The sequence below is a fragment of the Mus musculus genome, chromosome 14, assembly GCF_000001635.26.
Source record: "Mus musculus strain C57BL/6J chromosome 14, GRCm38.p6 C57BL/6J".
Classification (NCBI taxonomy): Eukaryota; Metazoa; Chordata; class Mammalia; order Rodentia; family Muridae; genus Mus; species Mus musculus.
This window is the reverse complement of record NC_000080.6, coordinates 78186376-78195975: the sequence shown is the minus strand read 5'-3', so window position 1 is coordinate 78195975 and position 9600 is coordinate 78186376. Positions and strand designations below refer to the sequence as shown.

Below are 9600 nucleotides of genomic sequence, written 5' to 3'. Positions count from 1 at the left end.
AGGGTAGTTGGAATGTCTCTAAAGGTCCCTGGAGATCACAGGCCATGGTGATGCTATTGGGAAGTCCTGAAACCTTTGGGAGGTGGAACATAGAGATATCTCTTTATGTCACCAGGGGATCCAGCTATATTTTATGCCATTCTTGTGAGAGAAATGTTTTAAAAGGAATAAACTTGGCCCCATCTGTCCTCTTCTTGTCTGACCTGTCATTCGCTTGTCCCACCACTGTCTACCAACATGTCCTTGAACACCTAACTGTGATTCAAATAAAACATTTCGTTATATAAAGCCATATGCCTTAGATATTTCATTATACTTACAGAAATCTGACTAACACACATGACCTCTTAGAGTTCAACACTAAATATTTAGGTATATATTGATTAAATCTTCTGGGGGGAAAAAAAGGACCTGAATTCTTTTTAAATACAACAATCAACTTCAGAAGTGTTTAAAATCATGAGGGACTGAGAGAGAAGCCTACTTACTTGTTTTAAAGACTTTGATTTAAACTCAGTTTTCAACCTAAGCTATTCCCCTTTCCCTTATAAGCATCAAGACAATGTGGATTGTTCACACGTGTTTTACAATGTGCCTTCTGTTTAGATATGTCATCATGTGTAAACGCCCAGGTGTCTGAAATGATAAATAGAGCTTTATAAGTAGTACTTCAAACGTGATTCAGTGCATAGGGTTTTCCCCCCATATTTTATGAGGCATGCAAACAAAAGTTCATGTCTATAGGAAGACAAGCCTCAACCCTTGCTAGTATACCCGACAGCATGGAGTGACTTCCATGTCTCTCAGCGCTGGGATAGGTATCACTCATGCTCTGAGCATCAGTAAGGGAGATCACTATCTTTGCTGTCCCCTTTTCGTTAGTGGGCCCTTGGCAACCTCTCTGGGCTGAGCATTTGAAGAAAGATCTTGTCAGCAAAATTCAGGAACTGGTTTTCTTGGTAAATAATGGGAACATCTTGTCTCAGCAGAGGAGATTAATGCAAACTCTGCGGAATGGACTCTTGATGTCTGGAGGAAATTTAATACCAGAGGCCAAAGTTTCAGTAATGTTCCCTCAAGAAAGCAGAATGTGCTTGGAAAGTTGAACCGCAGAAGCATGGTGTGGGATAGAAAAATCATCTCTTATCTTATCACAGGGTAGAAGGAGCTCTAACTTCTGTTGTATTAAAAAGCTATTAGTTTTTCCAAAATGGAGACAGTGCACACTTGCGTAATTAAATGTGTCTAACGAATCTGAGAAAAGTCCAAAAATATCACCAACATTTAAAAGAATGTCCATGAGAGATGAACATGAAAATATTTGGTGTAACGTTTATCATAGGAACAGAAATATATCATATATAATATATGTTATATGCAAAGGTTCAAAAAACCAGAAACATTTTTTTTCTCAGAAAAAGTTAGGAAATGAAAATGTAAAACTTTTAGACATAAATTGGATTCCAAAGAGTGCTTTATTATTCTAGAATTTAAAAAATAGCCTAGGTTTATTTTTAAAATGAGAGGACTTTCACTTTTTAATTGAATATTTAGGAAGCGATAATATTATATTATCATTGGCAAACAGACAAAATCTATTTGAACCCAAGAATCTACAAATAAGTTTAGAACTATCCACAATACCATTTGATGGCTCATTTATATGTATTAAAAATGATATCAGAGGCTAAGGATGGAATAAAGGTACAAGACTGAAAAGCTGACCTGAAATACATAGTTTTCAAGAAAGTTAGGAAGCTGACCTCTGCTGTGGTAAATCTCCAACTCAAAAAAAGCCCAGGCAATGAAAACACAACTCAATTAATATGATTACATGCTGTGTTGTGTGCCTACATTGGGCAGATCTGCCACTACACTACCATCTTCCACATCTATGAGACCCCTTAGAACTTGTGGTTTCTCCAGGCCATGAGCTTCTGCTCTACTTGCCTTCTACCTCCTCCTCCATCCTCCTATCTCTCTCTCCCTTTCTCCCAAAACCTTCAGCTCCACCTTCCCCTCTTTCTCCGTCCAATCATCAGCTCTCCTTTATTTTACAAATTAAGGTGGGAAGCAGGTTTACAGGAAATGAGTGCCGACTCATTCCTTATTTGCAGCCCCGCACTGGAGAAAGGAATTAACATAAAATATAATAAGCCCCAGGCTATCCGCAACAGACCTCTAACTAAAGAATGAAGTCTGAGCATAGCGTTTTCCATCCTCCCCTTCCCTCTTCCTCAAATTATAGCAGCACTAAATACAAATAGAAATAACAATGGAAAAGTGAGAAAAATTAGAAATACTGAATTTAAGGAAGATACAATAAAGCTTTATGATACAGTAGCTAGTAAACATAAAAACAAGAGTATTCTCATATAGTCAAGGAATCTGCCAATGTTCTTCCCATATGAAAATATTGCTCAGGGAAATGGTTCAGTAAAGGCAGGAAGGAGACTGAGAAATGAGGAGCAGACGTACAGACACAAGGTGGATAATTAGAAGTTCATTGAAAGCAGTGCCCTTAAAAGCTCTCTACAGCAGCCACAGAAGGGAGATCACACAAGGTAAAGCGTTCATGGTGGCTCTGTGCTGACTTCTTCACGAAGAGAAGACATTGCACAAAACACAGGTGTTTAAATAGCCGGGTAAAGACATGTACATCTCTTTTTAACACGAGGAAGTTTTTATGGAGAAGAAAAGCCTGAGAAGAATGTTAAAACTCAAATTAAGAAAATCAGATGGATATTAAGAAAACAAATAACCCAATTAAAAGTGGGGTACAGACCTAAACATGGATTTCTCAACAGAGGAAGTTCAAATGACCGAGAGACCCTTAAAGAAATCCTCAACGTCTTTTGCCATCAGGGAAATGCAAATCAAAACTACTTTGAGATTCCATCTAACACTTGCCAGAATGGCTAAGATCAATAAAACAAGTGACAGCCATTCTGGAGAGCATGTGGAGTAAGAGAACACTCCTCCATTGCTGGTGGGAGTGCAAACTTGTACAGCCACTATAGAAATCTGGTTGGTAGTTCCTGTGGAAGACGGGAATCAGTCTACCTCAAGATTCAGCTGTACCACTCTTGGGCATTTACCTACAGAATGCTTCATCCTATCACAAAGACACTCGTTCAACAATGTTCATTGCTGCTCTATACATAATAGCTAGAAACTGGAAACAACCTAGATGTTCCTCAACAGAAGAGTGGATAAAAATATGTGGTTCAGCTTATATTACTCAGCCATTTAAAAAAAAATTACACCATGGAATTTGCAGGCAAATAGATGAAAATAGAAAATAAATCAACCTGAGTGAAGTATCCCAGACTCAGAAAAAGTATTCACTTATATGTGTATTCACTTATATGTGGGTATTAGCTGTTAAGTCAGGTGACTCGAAGCATGAAGACCCAATGTAAGTGTAGGTGGCACCTTCTGGTGGCAGTCCAGATAAAGGACATGGAGAAAGGAAACTTTGCTCTTTGCCTGCTGGTCTTCACTCTCACTCTCTCACTGGAAAGTCATTTATCCCCTGTCACTGTGGAATTCCCCACCAATACTAATACCACATACATATACATGTGAACACACACAATGCAACACACAAACATACACATGTGTACACACACATGTACTCATACACACATACACACGTATACATACACACACACTCACACACAAATGAACCCATCCACTTGTATACAGACTTTGGATTATATCCTTGGAGGACAAGCTGAGTATGTTGTCTATGTGGGAAAGAATAAGGATGCAGAGAAACCAAGAAGGGCAGTTTCTATGGTCTGTTCAGCAGCTACTCCCTATTTTATACATTTCTTTTCAGGCATATTCAAGTCATGTTCACGAATTAGGATACCTCAGGGACTTATACCCAGCTTAGGCAATGCATGTTGATCCAGTTAAGCCAATGTGTCAACTATTCTCTCTTTGTAGTTAGCTTAAGGATGGAACAGACTGCAATCCTGGCCAATGAGGACCAAGGGGAAATCTTCCTAATAAAACTTCTAGAAAAACAAAAAAGCCCTCATTCTATAAACGTGACAAAGTCCCATTTGATCCTCTCCATCCTTGCATGCTGTTTTATAAAGCATGGTTTCTAAAACTCCAATAGTTGGGTTGTAACTATGAGAGAAAGGCATGAGAATTACAGAAAATTATGCCCAAAGGCTAAGCATTCTTTAGATTCAAAATAACTGACAGAGCATACTTATTATGTGACATAATAAACCCATTATTGTATAAGGGACTTTCAGCTGGTATCAAAAGACAGAATTATAAAACATTTAGTTATAAATCTAATTGGTTTTTATTTGTAATTCATGGATCTGAGGCAGCCCCCATTCTACCAAACAGAATGAAAAACTCCTGCTACACAATGGCAGAAGAGGGGTTACAAAGAAATAGGACATGGGAGATAAACCAAGAGGTTGGCATCATGTCACTTCAGGTTAGATGTACATGCTCTTGATGTACAGGGCATCATTTGGTAAAGGCTGGGCTGAGAGGACATCTTTGTTCCATGGACCCAGTAGATAGGCAGCTTCTGCTTCCAGGAACAACTTGTCTGTTTTTCAGTCTATCTACTTCCTAAAATTTCAATTTGCTCACATAGCACTTAAGAGAAGAGCTCTCATTTTGTTTTTGCTTTTTGTTTGTTCGTCTGTCTGTTTGTTTGTTTTCTGTTTTGTTGGGATCTGGTGCAGGAACTCAGCTGGAAATAATAGGCTTCCATGATTTTTTGTGTGTTTGTTTGTTTGTGTGTTTGTTTCAAGACAGGGTCTCACTATGTAGCTCTGACTGTTGGAACTCACTAGGTAGACCAGGTCGGTATTGAACTTAGAGATCTGCTTGCTTCTGCCTCCAGAGTGCTTGGATTAAAGGTGTGCACCACTATGTCTAGCTCTTCCATAATGTTTACCACAAGGTATTCAAATACCTGCAGCCAGTGGTGAGCTAATGAAAAAGCAATGTTGTCAATGTTATTTTATTTATTTACTTATTCATTTATTTTGTGCATAAATGTGCATGTTCACATGCAGAGGCCAAAGACCCACCATGGGTGTTCCTAAGGTGCTAAACACCTTTTGCATTTTTTGAGACAGAGTCATCTTCTAGCCTAGAACTTGTCAAATAGACTACCCTGTCTATCTGGCCTGCGAGCCTCAGGAATTTGTCTCCATTCAGTCAGTGCTGGAATTAGAAGTGGTATTGCTAACTTGGCTATTCTTTACTTGAATTCTGGGTATTGAGATTTCAGAAAACCCTTTACTGACTGAGCTATGCTTTGAGCCCTGTTTGTTCCTTTCAATAATTAGAGTCATCATATAAAAAGATTTTAAAAGATTTATTTATTTCATATATGTGCATATACTGTCACTGACTTCAGACACATCAGAAGGTGATATTGGATGCCCATTACAGATGGCTGTGAGCCACCATGTGGTTCCTGGGAATTAAACTCAGGACCTCTGGAAGAGCAGTCAGTGCTCTTAACCACCAAGCCATCTCTCCAGCCCAGTACTCAGTACTTATATGGCCCAATATAAACATTGTGACCTTTGGCTCAGAATTTGAAGCTTTGGTACATCATTTTCAGGCAGTTTCAAGCCCAAGACTAATGAGTTCTTGTGTGTATCCATTTACTGCTGTTTGTTTCTCTGCCTCCACCATAACAAACACAGCTGACCCGATGGCAATGCAGAGACATGCAAGATCCTGTCTCTTTCATGCCTTCTTGATGTACAGAGAATCATTAGTGTTGACATTCAAAGCAAACTTTGGACAGAGGTTGGTCCATCTGCCTTTCCAGATGATCTCAAGCTGTCTCCTGTACATGTGAGCAGCATAGCCAGGGGCAGTAGAGCTTCATGAACATCTGGCTACCTGATGGAAAAATCAGTTCCAGGTACCAAAATTCAGGGAGCCTCAACCTCCTAGAACAATGCGTAGGATTTGCATATAACCTCCGCACAGCTTCATATACAGTTTAAATTGTCTCTAGCTTGCAGTGAATGTACACTCTAAATATCTGTTAGCCTGCACTCTAGGGAGGGGCATGATAATGTCAATAAGTGTGTCCCTGAGCAGTGTAAACTCTAACTCCTTTGAATAATGCCTGACTTATGGTTGATTGAATCTGAAGATAGAGATCCTGTGGGTATGGGGGGTAAACTAGGTTCCAGAAGCAAAACCAATAACTGCTGCCCATCTTGCATGCCACTTGAGCATCTCTGGGTGTTTGTTATGCAACACGTTTTTGACAAATCTGACACACACACATGTATCCTGCTCTCACCTGTTCTAATTTCCCTCCTGTTAGGTACCCAGTAGAATTATTTTTCTCAGTCTCTTTAACTTAAGCACATTACAAGAAATAAAACAAATAGATTCAATATGGGGTTTTCCTGAGTGGACATGCTTAGTTTAATTACCTATGTAAGACAAGGAACTCATCACCTGTCCAAGGAATGATGGTTGCTAGGATATAATAAAGGGAGCCACCACTGGCCTTGGTCCCCAAGTGAACAAGACAGGTAGAAACTTCCTGGGGAAACTGGGCCAATTCACTATGTAATGATGCTGTGTGTGTTAAGAGGTCACTTGGAGCACTGCTCATTAGCACAGTACAATGAAGCCAGTTTCTAAAGATCTCAGATCCACTGGAAAGATCGTGTTGAAGTTTGGACCTGAAGGTGAAGGGGTAATCTGTGTCCTATCCAGGAGGAAAATGTTCTAGGTAGAGAGAAGAACAGATGCAAAGGCCCTGGGGCAGGTATATACCCGGTGTGTCCCAGAAGACCTAACCAGTGATGTGAGAGCAGGAGAAGCAGGAAATGATGGCAGAATCAAAAGGTCTTGCCATTCATTCTAGAGAGTTTGGTTTTTAATTGAGCAAAAAAACTAGAGGTGTTTCAGAAGAATAACACTGACTTAGGTTTCAATAGCGTGGAGGGCGGGTGATGGTGATAAAAGTGGGGGTGAGAGGCAATCGCTTTCGTCCATCCATGGGGTGATGGTGCTTATGAAGAAGCAATGGAATTTAAGTATACACACACTCACATACACACCAACACACACAAACAAACACACACACACAAACACGTACAAGTACATGCACACCTACATATACACATATGTGCACATACAAATACATATACACATATATAGGTTCACATACATACACATACATACACATATAAACACAGATACACAATGCTCACATATACACATATACAAATACACACATATATATATATAAACACACATAAACACATACATACATGCTCACATACATATACACACATGAACACACATATACACACATAAGCACAGGTACACACATGCACACACATATACACATACAAATATACACACATACAAACACATACGTAGGTACACATACACACATGCTCATATATATATATATATATACATATACACACATAAACACACATACACAAATGCTCACATATGCACATACATACATATACACACATGCATGCACGCACACACACACACACACATAAGCCCAGGTACACACATACATACACACACACACACACACACACACACACACACACACACACACACACAAACACAAACTGATTACCAATAGTCTGAAATACCTTCTTTGCAGATTGAGTATGAGAAATGAAGGAACAAAGGCAAGGATGACTTAGATTCTCTGCAGAGACAAAGGAAGTATAACTATGGAGACTGTGAAGACCATGAAGGTTGAAAAACAGCAGGGGAGCTGGGATCTTATTCATCTGGGGTTTGTGAATGAGGACCTGGATTTGGGGACTATGATGTAAGACAGTAGATCTGGAGACAGATGACTAACTCATGGCCTAGAGAGAAGGTTTCAATAAGTTAGATGTGTGTGTGGTGCTGATATTTAGAGTCCATGCCAATTAGCTCCCAGGAGCACTAACCTTCAAGAGTGAAGGTGAACAAGAGGAGGGTGAGGAGAAGAGTGGAGAGGACAGGCAGAGGAGAAGGATGGCACTGAGGGACCGTGTGGAATGGCAACGCACTCTGGGGAGGAGGCGCACTGCTGCAGCTATCCAGATGGTTCAGAGACATCCCGTGTGTGCCCTCTAAGCGGAAGATACAATGATTTCTTGGAAATGAGCGAGGGGAAGCAGACCTACTGTGGAGCGCGGCTCCTTTCTTTGGTTTCATGCTGCTTTAGTTTAGGTAATGCTTCAAATGCAAGTACAGGAACAGACAGATACAAAGATTCACTGGTTAGACTAGAGTAAGCCTGAAACAAATTGACTATGCTTAGCCATAAAGAAATAAATGGAGCTAATCCACTATTTTTATTGATAAAAAAACCGTACTGTGACCTTATCAGAACAGTGATAATAATCCCTTGCCTTTGCATGCTACTATGTGGTAGAAATAAAACCGTGCTCGAGGATTTCTAAACAGGAGGCATATCTTTAAAGTGCAAACCACAGTTACTCAAGATGTATGCGCTAATCTCAGCCACTTATGAAAAGAATAACAACAGTGATAACAGACCAGCATAGAATGCAGGCTGATCATCCTTAATCCGAGAAGCTCAAGGCCCAAATGCGCTGAACTCTTAGAACTTCAGTCCATGGACACACAAAGCCCCTGTGCACACTGGCACTTTAATACATGCATTTCCGCTGAGATTGTTGGCCAGACACCACAAGTGGAGGCTCCACACTATAAAAACATGTTTCATGGCCATGATTATTAAAGATACTTCCTAAGGGGCTGCAGAGGTGGCTGGGCAGGAGAGAACACAGACCATGGTTTAGTTCTTAGCATCCGCATTGAATGGCTCACAATTGTTTGTAACTTCAGCTCTAAGAGAACAAATGTCTTCTTCTGGATTCTGCAGAACAATCCCCTGACCATGTACACTCTTACACACACACACACACACACACACACACACACACACACACACACACCACAAGCATGCTCATACATAAAAATAAGATGCTATGTAAAATTACTTTGAGGCCATGCGTACAAGTTGCATATAAACTATTAATGAATTGCATGTTTGAACCTTATTTCCATCTCTAAGAGATTTCATTATGTATATACTAATGTTCCAAGATTTGAAAAATCTATTATCTGAAATATTCAATTGCAAAGAAGTAGAAATAATTGATACATATAATACTGTATATAAAAATATAATATTTCTATTGAAAAACAAAACTTCCTTGCATTATTTTTCATTTAGGATAGGGTCTTGATTTGTACCCCAAGCTGGCCTTGAACTCTTGATGTACCTGCTTCAGCTTTCTGGATGTTGAGAAATGAGCCACCATGCCCAATATTTATTTTCAGCTTTCCACCATCCTGGCGACGTACAGAACTATTTGAATGGACAAGAAGTCGGTTTTGTTGATGGATGATAACTCACAGTTCACCAAATCCAGATGTTTAGACAGTCTCAGGCAACCCGAGTAGGAAAAATGAGCAGTGATGGAGGTCAGGTCACACACTGGTATCAAAGTCTCCGCATGGTCATCTGCTCACAAACGCCTTTCCTATCCTTCCTGTCTATGAAGCTTTTTCTAGAACTTT

At 39.8% G+C, this 9600-nt stretch overlaps 1 non-coding gene across 1 annotated transcript; it reads left to right on the top strand.

The window, feature by feature from the left end:
* The first annotated feature begins 4497 nt into the window (after nucleotides 1-4497).
* On the top strand, nucleotides 4498-4603 carry Mir1971 (microRNA 1971). The gene has a single exon (NR_035499.1). It is a non-coding gene; the product is annotated as a microRNA 1971 (primary transcript).
* Nucleotides 4604-9600: the final 4997 nt, after the last annotated feature.